Genomic DNA, 15,972 nt, shown 5'->3' with positions numbered 1-15,972 from the left:
CTACGATCACGTATATCCTACCAATGGGACATTAACCTCAGGTCATGCATTCTGGCCGGCGCCATCTTGGAAAGGCACCTAAGTTTACGATTATTTATCGATTAGATTGACTAAAAAATACAGGTTGGACAGCAAATGAAAGATGCATTAGTTATTAATGCAACCGCTGAATTAGATTTTTAAAATTAACGTTACTAGACATACAGTGTGCGTTACAGCCAGACTAGTGCCGCAATAACGGCGGACAAATGCGTTTACATTTTTCCACATAAATACGGAATAACATCATAAATAGTTCTTACTTTTGGACGAGCTTCCATCAGAATCTTGGGCAAGGTGTCCTTTGTCCAAAAGAATCGTTGCTTGGTTGTAAAACGTCGTCTTCAACTTCGGAATTAGCAGCTAACAATAGCTATGTGGCCACAACATTCCCAAATCCCCAAAACGCAATACTAAGGAAATTCCGAAAATAGCAATATACTCGCATAAACTGATATAGCTCGGTTTAAAATAACTTCGTTATGATGTTTCTAACACCTATATCGAATTAAATTACAGACGGATATAGCTAAGGCCGATAACTGAGCGTTTCAAAATGCCATCTTGAGGTCTTGCTTTGCGCAATAACGAACGACGAAAAGAGAGCGCACTTCGTTCCTTGGCCTTTTATAAGCTCTGAGAACTACGTAGACACTCCATTCCACTTCTCATTGGTTACTGACATCCAGGGGAAGGCGGGTGCAGTTCATGTCGACCCATAGGATACATACAGAGCTTTAAACTGATCTGAGAACAGAGCCTCGTTTTCAGACCTTCGCAGTTCCTGTCATGGATTTCGCTGCAGAAAGAGTTCTGGTTCACCCACAGACATAATTGAAACGGTTTTAGAAACTAGAGATTGTTTTCTATCCAATAGTAATAATAATATGCATATTGTACGAGCAAGAATTGAGTACGAGGCAGTTTAATTTGGGAACGATAAATGTCCAAGTTGAAACAGCACCCCCTGTAGTGTCAAGAGGTTAAAAACTGTAATGTCAACGGAGTCGTGGCTGAACGACGACATTAATAACATACAGCTGGTGGGTTTTAAGCTTTTTGGCAGGATAGAACAGCGGCCTCTGGTATGTTGTGACGTTGTATTGATTAATGTGACGACTGCTGCTTGTCGAATGATCAACGGTTTATAATTACGTGATTAAATTAATCAGGCAATTATTAACTCATTAACCTGGGGCACCATGGGAAAGTTTTAGCTTTATTGAGCTTCTATTTTCCAAATTAACAAAAAAAATATCAGAATATCAATTTTACAACAGTAAAATTGATCAATTTCCTCTATAGTCTCATTCTGAACGTCGTTGCACAAACCCGAGTTTCACCAAATAAGTCCGTACCACACCAGTTGAGTTGATTATTTATTTGCTAACATGCTAAAATTATAATATAAGATACACAAACACACAGTCTAGGCTATTGATAAGGAACTTAGTACGATAAAACAGGTCCCTAGCGGGCCAACACAATATGACACGTGATACACAAAATGGGGATTTCAAAAGAGAGAGAGTGAGAGAGTGAGAGAGAGAGTGCACAAGAGAAACACACACTTGGGTGCATTTGTCAGCGATCCTGATTTTAACCCTAACCTTGCAACCAACCTGCCTCTCTTATGGGTCAGAATATAATGATGTAATTACGTGTTGAAGGTCTCCGATGGGTGTCTCTGTGTGGACCGGATTCAGACTTCTCTGATGACGACCCGTCTTCGGTTACCGAGTGTAACTCTCTGTTTGTCCTCACGATGTCAGTGTCCTTCACGCTTAGTGGTCTGTTTCCTCGCCCTTGCTCTGAAAAGGGATTTTCGGAGGAGGGCTAATCAGCCGTGTGGAAGGTTCCAGCATGTGAAGGAAAACAGTGTAGAGTCCTTAGAGATTGGTGACCGGGTGGTCCTGCTTGAATTCACCCCCTTTAGATACAGCTACTCGTCCGTAGCATAGGTTGTTAAAAGGCCAGAGGTAGAGTATCTCATGATAAGCTGTAGACCACACTATTTACCTAGAGATTTTTCATTTCTATTTTTTGTAGCTGTCTACATACCACCACAAACCGATGCTGGCACTAAGACCGCACTCAATGAGCTGTATATGACCATAAGTAAACAGGAAAATGCTCACACAGAGGCGGTGCTCCTAGTGGCAGGAAAACTCAAATGTGTTTTACCTAATTTCTATCAGCATGTCGGGAAAAAAACTCTAGACCACCTTTACTCCACACAGGGAGACACGTACAAAGCTCTCCCTCGCTCTCCATTTGGCAAATCTGACCATAATTCTATCCTCCTGATTCCTGTTTACAAACAAAGACTATAGCAGAAAGCACCAGTGACTCGGTCAATAAGAAAGTGGTCAGATGAAGCAGATGCTAAGCTACAGGACTGTTTTGCTAGCACAGACTGGAATATGTTCCAGGATTCTTCCAATTGAGGAGTACACCACATCAGTCACTGGCTTCATCAACAAGTGCATCGATGACTTTAAATGCATTGTTGGTTAAAGGCTTGTAAGTAAGCATTTCACTGTAAGGTCTACACCTGTTGTATTTGGCTCATGTGACAAATAACATTTGATTTGAATTGAATTGTATCAATCTCATGTGATTTTCGAAACCTACCACCTCAGTGGATATGGCGAATGCAGCAATTACATATACAGTTAAAGTATGAGTGAAATTTGTGAATATGACAGAAAATCTATTTTGGTTATCATAACAAAAGCCCACCTTTTTGCTGAGTGCCTGGAATCCAGTGCTACTTCAGAATATTTGTTAATTTGGCATTGAGCTTGATTCCTTTAACTATTGAGCGGGGATTGAACGAGTGGTTACAGTCAGAGTTGGGGTAATTTGCTAGAGGAGAAGGCCAAAGAGATGCAAGTAGCTACTTCTGAAATAACAGAGGGAATTGTGGTCATATAGGGAGTCACTGAAGAGTTTTTGCGTTTTTGTGATTCAACGGGGATAGAGTAGAGCAATCATTTTCTGAGTTTGGAATTCAATGTGGATAGACACTGGGTCGACATTCAACATCATAGCTCCCAAATAGATCCTTTATTGTTTAACCGACATCTGAAAACCTCCATTCGGCATTTTCCTGCATTCCTCTACAAATATAAGTCCTCCTGTTTTTTATTGACCCCAGTGGGTGTGTGTGTGCGTGCTACCTCTTCTGCTTGGCAAATAAACACACACTTCAAGACTTAATTGATTCCGATGGCTTATTTTGACCAGAGTTAAATGAGATATCTGTTAGGAGATTGGGTAATAGAAATACAACAAGAAACTCCAATAAGATGCCAGCCGGTTTGTTGTTTTCATTTGAGGATGTCCTGTTCTGATTCCACTGGCTGATTGGTTATGTCCTTTTACAGTGAGCTAGCTCATTTATCCGCCCTGCAAATAAAAAGCTATTTAGCTCTCGACTGGTCCCTCTGCCACAGCCATTTGGCAGGTGGCACAAGCACAGCGCTCCATCAAAAACAAATCTATAAAGGCAAATAGAAGGAGTGGGGCCTGCTAGCCCACTGTAATACAAATGGATGTGTGATAAGGCTCTCATCCCATCGCACCATCAGGGTGTAAATGAGTTGTTGTGCTTTTCTGTCAGGCTCTGGTTTCTCAGAGTATGATTGTTTGTGTTGTAGCTATATTGAGTTTAACTAACGGACCTGACAAGGAACAACACACAGGCTAGAACTAGGGTCTGTTGTTTTTTTGTAGTTGGGTCATGCCATGGTCTAGATAAACTCCTGTTCCTATTTGCTGTATGATAGATTGGGTAAATATTCATACTGACATGTACAGTAACGATGGTCACATAGCTGGACAATTTCCACTCTGGGCTCCCGAGTGGCGCAACGGTCTAAGGCACTGCATCTCAGTGCTAGAGGTATCACTACAGACCCTGGTTTGACTCCAGGCTGTATCACAACCGGTGGTGATTGGGAGTCCCATAGGGCGGCGCGTAATTGGCCCAGCATCGTCCGGATTTGGCCAGAAATTTGTTCTTGACTGACTTGCCAAGTTAAATAAAGGTTAAAAATCTTTTATGGAAGTTATTATAGACTTATTGCATCTGTTGATGCAACTGAACTATTGCCCCCTCCAACATGATTTATTTACTCCAACTTATCAAATTCTTGCATTTTTCATTTTCATGTTGACTGTTGAGCCAACGGATTTAGTACCAGCAGCCAAGCAGCAGTAAACATGTACAGTTGAAGTCGGAAGTTTACATACACCTTAGCCAAATACATTTAAACTCCGTTTTTCACAATTCCTGACATTTAATCATAGTAAAAATTCCCTGTCTTAGGTCAGTTAGGAACACCACCTTATTTTAAGAATGTGAAATGTCAGAATAATAGTAGAGAGAATGATTTATTTCAGCCTTTATTTCTTTCATCACGTTCCCGGTGGGTCAGAAGTTTACATACACTCAATTAGTATATGGTAGCATTGCCTTTAAATTGTTTAACTTGGGTCAAACGTTTTGGGTAGCCTTCCACAAGCTTCCCACAATAAGTTGGGTGAATTTTGGCCCATTCCTCCTGACAGAGCTGGTGTAACTGAGTCAGGTTTGTAGGCCTCCTTGCTCGCACACGCTTTTTCAGTTCTGCCCACACATTTTCTATAGGATTGAGGTCAGGGCTTTGTGATGGCCGCTCCAATACCTTGACTTTGTTGTCATTAAGCCATTTTGCCATAACTTTGGAAGTATGCTTGTCCATTTGGAAGACCCATTTCCGACCAAGCTTTAACTTCTTGACTGATGTCTTGAGATGTTGCTTCAATATATCCACATAATTTTCCTTTCTCATGGTGCCATGCATTTTGTGAAGTGCACCAGTCCCTCCTGCAGCAAAGCACCCCCACAACATGATGCTGCCACCCCGATGCTTCACGGTTGGGATGATGCTTGCAAGCATCCCCCTTTTTCCTCCAAACATAACAATGGTCATTATGGTCAAACAGTTCTATTTTTGTTTCGTCAGACATTTCTCCAAAAAGTACGATCTTTGTCCCCATTGATTTGCACTTTTTGTGTCAAAGTAAGTTCATCTCTAGGAGACAGAACGCGTCTCCTTCCTGAGCGGTATGATGGCTGCGTGGTCCCATGGTGTTTATACTTGCATACTATTGTTTGTACAGATGACGGTGGTACCTTCAGGCGTTTGGAAATTGCTCCCAAGGATGAATCAGACTTGTGGAGGTCTACAATTTTTTTTCTGAGGTCTTGGCTGATTTCTTTTGATTTTCCCATGATGACAAGCAAAGAGGCACTGAGTTTGAAGGTAGGCCTTGAAATACATCCACAGGTACACCTCCAATTGACTCAAATTATGTCAATTAGCCTATCAGAAGCTTCTAAAGCCATGACATCATTTTCTGGAATTTTCCAAGCTGTTTAAAGGCACAGTCAACTTAGTGTATGTGAACTTCTGACCCACTGGAATTGTGATACAGTGAATTATAAGTGAAATAATCTGTCTGTAAACAATTGTTGGAAAAATGACTTGTGTCATGCACAAAGTAGATGTCCAAACCGACTTGCCAAAACTATAGTTTGTTAACAAGAAATTAGTGGAGTGGTTGAAAAAGTGATACTCGTTTTCAACCACTAATTACACCCTTTCTAAGTGGTACTCATTTTCAACCACTAATTACACCATGCCAAAACCATGCCATTGTTATGCCTGAGATTGAACCTTCCTCACTTCATTATGAAATCGTAATACACAGGCACGTACTTTTACATTTTTGGGGGGGAATAAATGATAGATAAACATAACCTGCGTGTGTGAATGACAAACACACGTCTCACTGAAAAGCCATCAGCGGCCGAACCACGACCTGTGATTCATGGCAATAAACCGATCCAGTTGGCCAGAAAATCCAATCAAACGCAATTTACCGTCCACTTCTGGTGTTAGGAGAGGGAGCACGCACGCACGCACGTACATACGTACGTACGTACGCACACACACACACACACACACACACACACACAGCACTAGGCATGGTGATTTACTCTCTTAGTTGTACCTCATCAGGTACCATGTAGCTGACTAGCCGTTCCTCTTGCTTTTATGAACTTTTCCAGCAGTGGCCTGCACACTGGCGGGTACAACTTTTATGTTCCCTGGAATTGGATGCTGCTATCGTGTCTGCTTGGATGGAAGGCCGCTCATTTACATTTACATTACATTTACATTTAAGTCATTTAGCAGACGCTCTTATCCAGAGCGACTTACAAATTGGTGCATTCACCTTATGATATCCAGTGGAACAACCACTTTACAATAGTGCATCTAACTCTTTTAAGGGGGGGGGGTTAGAAGGATTACTTTATCCTATCCTAGGTATTCCTTAAAGAGGTGGGGTTTCAGGTGTCTCCGGAAGGTGGTGATTGACTCCGCTGACCTGGCGTCGTGAGGGAGTTTGTTCCACCATTGGGGTGCCAGAGCAGCGAACAGTTTTGACTGGGCTGAGCGGGAACTGTACTTCCTCAGAGGTAGGGAGGCGAGCAGGCCAGAGGTGGATGAACGCAGTGCCCTTGTTTGGGTGTAGGGCCTGATCAGAGCCTGAAGGTACGGAGGTGCCGTTCCCCTCACAGCTCCGTAGGCAAGCACCATGGTCTTGTAGCGGATGCGAGCTTCAACTGGAAGCCAGTGGAGAGAGCGGAGGAGCGGGGTGACGTGAGAGAACTTGGGAAAGTTGAACACCAGACGGGCTGCGGCGTTCTGGATGAGTTGTAGGGGTTTAATGGCACAGGCAGGGAGCCCAGCCAACAGCGAGTTGCAGTAATCCAGACGGGAGATGACAAGTGCCTGGATTAGGACCTGCGCCGCTTCCTGCGTGAGGCAGGGTCGTACTCTGCGAATGTTGTAGAGCATGAACCTACAGGAACGGGTCACCGCCTTGATGTTAGTTGAGAACGACAGGGTGTTGTCCAGGATCACGCCAAGGTTCTTAGCACTCTGGGAGGAGGACACAATGGAGTTGTCAACTGTGATGGCGAGATCATGGAACGGGCAGTCCTTCCCCGGGAGGAAGAGCAGCTCCGTCTTGCCGAGGTTCAGCTTGAGGTGGTGATCCGTCATCCACACTGATATGTCTGCCAGACATGCAGAGATGCGATTCACCACCTGGTTATCAGAGGGGGGAAAGGAGAAGATTAATTGTGTGTCGTCTGCATAGCAATGATAGGAGAGACCATGTGAGGATATGACAGAGCCAAGTGACTTGGTGTATAGCGAGAATAGGAGAGGGCCTAGAACAGAGCCCTGGGGGACACCAGTGGTGAGAGCACGTGGTGCGGAGACAGATTCTCGCCACGCCACCTGGTAGGAGCGACCTGTCAGGTAGGACGCAATCCAAGCGTGGGCCGCGCCGGAGATGCCCAGCTCGGAGAGGGTGGAGAGGAGGATCTGATGGTTCACAGTATCAAAGGCAGCCGATAGGTCTAGAAGGATGAGAGCAGAGGAGAGAGAGTTAGCTTTAGCAGTGCGGAGCGCCTCCGTGACACAGAGAAGAGCAGTCTCAGTTGAATGACTAGTCTTGAAACATGACTGATTTGGATCAAGAAGGTCATTCTGAGAGAGATAGCAGGAGAGCTGGCCAAGGACGGCACGTTCAAGAGTTTTGGAGAGAAAAGAAAGAAGGGATACTGGTCTGTAGTTGTTGACATCGGAGGGATCGAGTGTAGGTTTTTTCAGAAGGGGTGCAACTCTCGCTCTCTTGAAGACGGAAGGGACGTAGCCAGCGGTCAAGGATGAGTTGATGAGCGAGGTGAGGTAAGGGAGAAGGTCTCCGGAAATGGTCTGGAGAAGAGAGGAGGGGATAGGGTCAAGCGGGCAGGTTGTTGGGCGGCCGGCCGTCACAAGACGCGAGATTTCATCTGGAGAGAGAGGGGAGAAAGAGGTCAAAGCACAGGGTAGGGCAGTGTGAGCAGAACCAGCGGTGTCGTTTGACTTAGCAAACGAGGATCGGATGTCGTCGACCTTCTTTTCAAAATGGTTGACGAAGTCATCAGCAGAGAGGGAGGAGGGGGGAGGACGGGGAGGAGGATTCAGGAGGGAGGAAAAGGTGGCAAAGAGCTTCCTAGGGTTAGAGGCAGATGCTTGGAATTTAGAGTGGTAGAAATTGGCTTTAGCAGCAGAGACAGAAGAGGAGAATGTAGAGAGGAGGGAGTGAAAGGATGCCAGGTCCGCAGGGAGGCGAGTTTTCCTCCATTTCCGCTCGGCTGCCCGGAGCCCTGTTCTGTGAGCTCGCAATGAGTCGTCGAGCCACGGAGCAGGAGGGGAGGACCGAGCCGGCCTGGAGGATAGGGGACATAGAGAGTCAAAGGATGCAGAAAGGGAGGAGAGGAGGGTTGAGAAGGCATTTCACTTTGGAATTCAAATGTCCCCGTATCACTTCCCCTTAATAGTGACATCTTCAAAGCTGTGTCCTCAGACAGCCTTTACAGAGGAATATATTATGTAGTTTTTCTCTTGCGATGTCAAGGCCGATATAATAAATTGTGTGGGAAATGCAACCAACCTGTCTATCTGTCATAAAAAGACCCGAGTGGAAATTGTCCAGCTATGTGACATCAGTTCTTAAAAATGTCACTATAACGATCAGCATAAGCCGGGGAACCAAGCTGCTCCTCACAGCCTTTGAATCTGATTTGAGTGTGGACTCTGATCCATCTTGATGAGGTCTCGAGAGGAGAGGAGGAGCAACGGATACCTGCCCTTTAAACAGAAAAAAAGCTATCGGACATGGCTTGTCTTCTTCATTTGATATCTCAAGCACCACCCGTTGGCGTTTGATGTGCATGAAACACCGTCACTTACTAGCTATGCTCAGCTGAATAGCCTCTGTTTGGCAATAGGAGTTGAGTTGTGCAGCAAATTGCCTGTGATATCCCCAAGTGTTCCCAGCAGCTCCATTGTGGGCAGGAGAACTGAGAGCCATGTTTTGTCCCCCTCTCCACTGGTATTTTGCCTAATTAGGACCACTGAGGTCTGGGTACAGTGGAGCTGTATGGCATGTTGGACTGCGCGGGTGATCTAAGGCCCTCAGGTAACGATTCAGGAGATGATTATAGGATAAAAGGAAGAGAAGACAGCTCTGTTCACGTGCTCAGGGATGACTCACTGTATGGAGACCTCACTAACGCAAGGGAGACGAGCAAAAGATGCAAAGAGAAAGAGAGCGAGACAGAGAAGGGAAAGAGGGATGTGTAAGAGAGATAAAGAGAGACATCGAAAAAGATTTCACCAGCATTTCTCCAGAAACGGTTCATTTGTTTTGCGGCAGTGAACCTGGAGGATGGTGATGATGCACTAATGAGTTTACTGCATGGTGTGTGCGTCTATGTGAGAAATACCATATGGGAAAGTGGGTGTGATGGTGGTGGGAGGAGAGCGGGAGTGGAACTGTCAGTGTGATCTCACCTGATCTCATACCTGTCACACTCAGACGCATGGCAAAATGTGTGTGGGGTGTGGAACCCCTGTTACAGTTTAGTCTCATGAACAGCATTCATCATGCTACATGTTTATTCCCACTCTGCTTTCTATCTCAAACCATCATATGCAACAGAAATAACCCCTGTAGTTCCTAAGACACTCACCAACACCCAAAATACATCTGGATATCTTCCTCAACAGCATAACCAACACCCATCCCCCCGTCCCCCAAAATCTTTGACGTAAAATGAAATGGAGCTGAAGGTGAGGCCAGTTATCCGGTCTCGACATCCTTGGATTTTCTTTTTGATTTCTGCACAAAGAGGAAGTTGTATATAAATCATTCATTATCCGGCATGATCTGGTGGGTGTGTGTGTGTTTCTGTCTGTCTGCATGTCAGTGCGTGTGTGTGTGTGTGTGTCTGAGTTTAGGCCCTCGTCTTGCTGTGTTGTCAAGAGCATGTGCTCTATTCAGACCCCCTCCGCGCGGGCCCTGACCTGCAGACTCAGCGCTGGCGAACATTGATTGGCTGAATTAATTTGTTGTTATCAGATGTTCCTGAAGGCCACCAACTCCTGTCTGTTTCCTCCAGGGCCGGATGGGAATAGGGGGATGATGCCTTTGTAGATCACACAGAGAGTGCAATCTGTGCTCAACACTCTCTCTCTCCCCTCAAAGGGCAGATTATAGGGAAGGTTCTGTGCCAGCCAGGGACATGTGTGGCTGCTATACGTAATAATATATTACAGCACACTAATTCATATTATTTGTTTTATATCACTTGCACTTGTAGAGGGCTTAACAAAGGCTTCTAAACTGGCAGTGACCACACGGAAAAACTGTAGTGACGTTACGTTTGATACCGGAGCTCCGAGGCACGCGTCGAAATCGCTAAGAAAGCTATCTTCGAAGCAGTGCGCCGATCACTTTATCAGACGGACGTCCGAAGCTTCGTTTGATCACATGCTTTTTCAAACCGTGTGTTGCAAAATGCGAGATCCCAATGATTTCGCCGTGGTTCCGGGAAGCTTTTTTTTCTCGATTCCAAGCTGCTAACATACACCGACCTCTACTGGACACCATACTTACAAATATAGTTAGGATTTTGTACAAAATCTTTCACTGACCGGTAGCTTAGCAGGTAGTGTAAGGAACTATAGCACATCGAGGGTATGAAGTCAAATCCCATTGAATGCACACTATTTAAAAAATTGTTCTCTCTGCACTTCTGTTCAAATAATTTGTTTTATTTTGTATAAGCTTCTGTCTTAAGAATCCTACATAATGCCATGGATTCAGTTTTTTTTTAAATAGTCAACTTGAAGGCAAAAAAGGGACGCATGATGAAAGATGCAAACCTGGTTTTCCAACTCATTAGAGGCTACTAAAGCCAACGACTTACCGCTGCGGTGTTATTAAAACAATGGAGAAAAAATACCTCTATCTGACAATCAAACGCTGCTATTTATTGCTGTCTAGCAGATGTCACTAATGTACATTGTGAACAGATAATGAAGCTCAGAGAAAGTAACCATTTTTCGGCACGATTTGGTGAAGGCCCCGAAGCCTTCAGAAAGCCTTGGTTTCCCATCATTACAAAACTGATCAAAAGGACATGGCTTAGTGCTCAACCAGTAAAGGTTTGAGACTTGCCGCCACTCTGATCTGTCCCCCACATACATTAAATGGTTAGAGAACTACTTCCACCTTTCAGTTAACGGGTGTAACAAATAGAGGCACACCTCAAAATATGGTAATGGAGGGAAAAAATGGTATGGCACTGTATTCTGCGGGGTGCCCTGAATTACAGTAAAATACTGTCTGCACAGTAGCAGCCAGTAAGTTACTATAGATTTACAGGACAACATTTTTAGATTACAAAAAGACTGTATGGTACTGTATTTTGTGGGGTACAGCATTCTCACTAACGGGTGCAACACATATACACTGTTAGCAATTTGTCACGACTTCCGCCGAAGTTGGTCCCTCTCCTTGTTCGGGCGGTGTTCGGCGGTCGACGTCACCGGCTTTCTAGTCGCCACCGATCCATGTTTCATTTTCGTTTTGTTTTGTCTTCATTATACACACCTGGTTTCCATTCCATAATCAATGTTCCTTATTTAACCCTCTGGCTTCCCTTTCTGTTTTGTGCGTGATTGTCGTTGTCATGTGGGTTCGTTATTTTTGTGCTCTGGATATCTGTATTTTTCCTTGTTGGAACATTGCTTGAATTTTTTAGTAAATTCTGTTTATTACTCATACCTGTGTCCTGCGCCTGACTCCGCCTTATCCATTCACCAAACCGTTGACCCAATTGTTGTAATTTTATTCCAATACAATTTAACAATAAAGTACTGCATTGCAGTTTTGCTGTATGTTTACTACAGCATTCTGTAAATTATGGTACATTGTGGAAAAATAATTACTGGCTCATTAACATATTTCGAGGCATGCACAGAGTGGCAGCAAGTCTTAAACTTTTACTGGTTGAGGGTTTTACCAAGTTCTTTTGGTCTGTTTTTCCCTGCAATCACATCCAGTTTGGAAGACTTTCTTTAGGCCTCTTGAAGTGCAAGTGGTATGAAACACCAATTATTAATAAATATGCTGTAATATAATAATACCTATCAGCCAATCTGATAGGTATTATTATTGTAAAATATTATATTGTAAAATAACAATATTATAATTACAGTAGCATTTACTTTCTTATAGTAGAGTAGGCAAATTTTACAGTATTGTACTGTATTGTTGCTCTGATATTACAGTAACTTACAGGAAGCTGGTGGCAATTTACTGTGAATATTACAGTAACGTACATCAAAAGGTATATTGTTGTTAACACAAAATACCTTGACATTTTGGTCATTGCTCTTATCCAGAGCGATTTGCATTCAGTGCATTAAATTAAGGTAGATACACAAGACCATATCACAGTCATATGAAGTAATAAGATTATGATACCGTGACCGAGAATGTTGTTGTAGTTAAGCGGGCTCCTTGCATGTTTATTTTTGTATTTGAAAATACAAAATACATGTATTCTAATTAAACTGTTAGAAATACTTGAATTGTACTTCAGGCCAGTGAAACACAAATTACAAAATAGGTATTAAAACTACTGAAAAACCTCTATCAAATACATGTATTAGAAATACTGTCCCTCGTTTGCACTAGCTGCCTGCACTGTGAATCTGAAACAGTTTACTAACCACTGGGCTTCCAGTGAATGCAATGTAAATGTTGCTGTAGTCAAGTGTTACAGTAATATTATTTAAATTTGTGTTTCGGTAAAGCTCCTGTAACTCCACAGGGATTTACCTGCTTCTGTGCTGACAGTATTTTACTGTAAATTGAAAGTAACCTACTGGCTACTGTGCTACCGGTAATTTAAGTAAAATGTCAGTCTTTTTTTTTTTACAGTGCAGAGTCCTATATGTTGTTGTGGTGCAATTACAGTTGAAGTCGGAAGTTTACATACACATACACATACATACACATACATACACACACATACATTAAAACTCATTTTCAACCACTCCACAAATTTCTTGTTAACAAACTATAGTTTTGGCAAGTCGGTTATGACATACACTTTGTGCATGACACATGTAATTTTTCCAACAATTGTTTACAGACAGATTATTTCACTTACAATTCACGGTATCACAATTCCAGTGGGTCGTGAAGTTCACATACACAAAGTTGACTGTGCCTTTAAACAGCTTGGAAAATTCCAGAAAATAATGTCATGGCTTTAGAAGATTCTGATAGGCTAATTTACATCATTTGAGTCAATTGGAGGTGTACCTGTGGATGTATTTCAAGGCCTACCTTCAAATTCAAAGCCTCTTTGCTTGACATCATGGGAAAATCAAAAGAAATCAGCCAAAACAATTGTAGACCTCCACAAGTCTGGTTCATCCTTGGGAGCAATTTCCAAACGCCTGAAGGTACCACGTTCATCTGTACAAACAATAATACGCAAGTATAAACACCATGGGACGACGCAGCCGTCATACCGCTCAGGAAGGAGAGGCGTTCTGTCTCCTAGAGATGAACGTACTTTGGTGTGAAAAGTGAAAATCAATCCCAGAACAACAGCGAAGGACCTTGTGAAGATGTTGGAGGAAACAGGTACAAAAGTATCTATATCCACAGTAAAACGAGTCCTATATCAACATAACCTGAAAGGCCGCTCAGCAAGGAAGAAGCCACTGCTCCAAAACGGCCATAAAAAAGCCAGACTACTACTACACGTGGGGACAAAGATCGTACTTTTTGGAGAAATGTCCTCTGGTCTGATGGAACAGAAATAGAACTGTTTGGCCATAATGACCATCGTTATGTTTGGAATAAAAAGGGGGAGGCTTGCAAGCCTAAGAACACCATCCCAACCGTGAAGCACGGGTCTGGCAGCATCATGTTGTGGGGGTGCTTTGCTGCAGGAGGGACTGGTGCACTTCACAAAATAGATGGCATCCTGAGCGAGGAAAATTATGTGGATACATTGAAGCAACATCTCAAAACATCAGTCAGCTTGGTTGCAAATGTGTATTCCAAATGGACAATGACCCCAAGCATAATTCCAAAGCTGTGGCAAAATGGCTTAAGGACAACAAAGTCTAGGTATTAGAGTGGCCATCACCAAGCCCTGACCTCAATCCCATAGAAAATTTGTTGGCAGAACTGAAAAAGCATGTGCGAGCAAGGAGGCTTACAAACCTGACTCAGTTACACCAGCTCTGTCAGGAGGAATGGGCCAAAATTCCCCCAACTTATTGTGGGAAGCTAGCCGAAATGTTTGACCCAAGTTAAAAAATTTAAAGGCAATGCTACCAAATACTATTTGGGTGTATGTAAACTTCTGACCCACTGGGAATGTGATGAAAGAAATAAAAGCTGAAATGAATTATTCTCTCTACTGTTATTCTGACATTTCACATTCTTAAAATAAAGTGGTGATCCTGACTGACCTAAGACAGGAAATTCTTCTAGGATTAAATGTCAGGAATTGTGAAAAACAGAGTTTAAATGTATTTGGCTAAGGTGTATGTAAACTTCCGACTTCAACTGTATATGTTGATTAGGAGAGGAAGAGGTATGAACGTTATGCACATACAGTACATTGATACAGCACATTTATCTGCATCTGCACATGTGTTGACTACCTGATTATGTTTTTGCAGCATGTGTTTGTGCGTGCATGCAACACATGCAAGCAACACCCCCAGATTACAAATACTTTGAAATACTAGATGACTACTTCTTGGATTACTTCTAAAACCTTTCTGTTTTCTCAATGACATTCAATTCAACATTGAAACGTTTTGTTTGTTCCACCTGAGTGAGTCTGACCACAAGTCAGAGACCACTCCTCTTTCACTCCCAGTAGCCAGTCGGCAAGAATAAGAGGCTGACCAAAGGTGTCAAAAAAGGTGCAAAAAAGAAGATTGTCGACCCTTTCGCCAAGAAGGGCTGGTATGATGTCAACGCACCCGCTAGGTTTAACATCCGCAACATTGGCCAGACATTGGTCTCCGGGACTCAGGGAACCAGAATCGCCTCTGATGGTCTGAAGTGTGTTTGAGGTGAGCCTTGCTGACCTGCAGAACGATACGGTGGCCTTCCGCAAGTTCAAACTGATCTCAGACGACGTGCAGGGTAAGAACTGCCTGACCAACCTCCATGGCATGAACCTGACCCGTGACAAGAAGTGCTCCATGGTCAAGAAGTGCCAGACCATGATTGAGGCCCACTTGGACGTGAAGACCATCGACGGCTACCTCCTGCGTCTGTTCTGCGTTGGCTTCACTAAGAAGCGCACCAACCAGATCAGGAAGACGTCGTACGCCCAGCACCAGCAGGTCCGTCAGATCAGGGAGAAGATGATGGAGATCATGACCCGTGAGGTCCAGACCGACGTCCTGAAGGAAGTCGTCAACAAGCTGATCCCTGACTCCATTGGCAAGGACATTGTGAAGGCTTGCCAGTCCATCTACCCCCTCCACGATATCTACGTCAGGAAGGTTAAGATGCTGAAGAAGCGCAAGTTTGAGTTAGGCAAACTGATGGAGCTCCACGGTGAGGGTGGTGGCAGAAGTACAGTCAAGCCCTCAGACATCGGAGCAAAGGTGGATAGGGCCGATGGCTACGAGCCCCCCATCCAGGAGACAGTCTAAACAACTGACAGATTTAAATATGTAAATGAGGGGAAAAAAAACAAAAAAAAACACTTGCCCTTTGTGCTGTTGTCTGTGCCCAAAAATGTTTGTAACATGTTTTGTGCTGCTACCATGTTGTGCTGCTGCTATGTTGTGTTACTACCATGTTGTTGTCATGTTGTGTTGCTACCATGCTGTGTTGTCATGTGTTGCTGCTAGGGCTGGGCAATATATCCAGAGGTTTGGACGCTTCACGATATATATCTCGATTTCTTGTTTTTCTCTAAAC

General features: G+C 43.6%; 1 pseudogene; it reads left to right on the top strand.

Annotated features, from left to right (window-relative positions):
• LOC139533311 (small ribosomal subunit protein eS1-like) overlaps window positions 1-15,701 on the top strand; it is a 100,716-nt pseudogene extending 85,015 nt beyond the window's left edge.
• Window positions 15,702-15,972: the final 271 nt, after the last annotated feature.

This window comes from Salvelinus alpinus, chromosome 11 (assembly GCF_045679555.1).
Source record: "Salvelinus alpinus chromosome 11, SLU_Salpinus.1, whole genome shotgun sequence".
NCBI lineage: Eukaryota > Metazoa > Chordata > Actinopteri > Salmoniformes > Salmonidae > Salvelinus > Salvelinus alpinus.
This window is presented reverse-complemented; position numbering and strand designations above follow the sequence as displayed.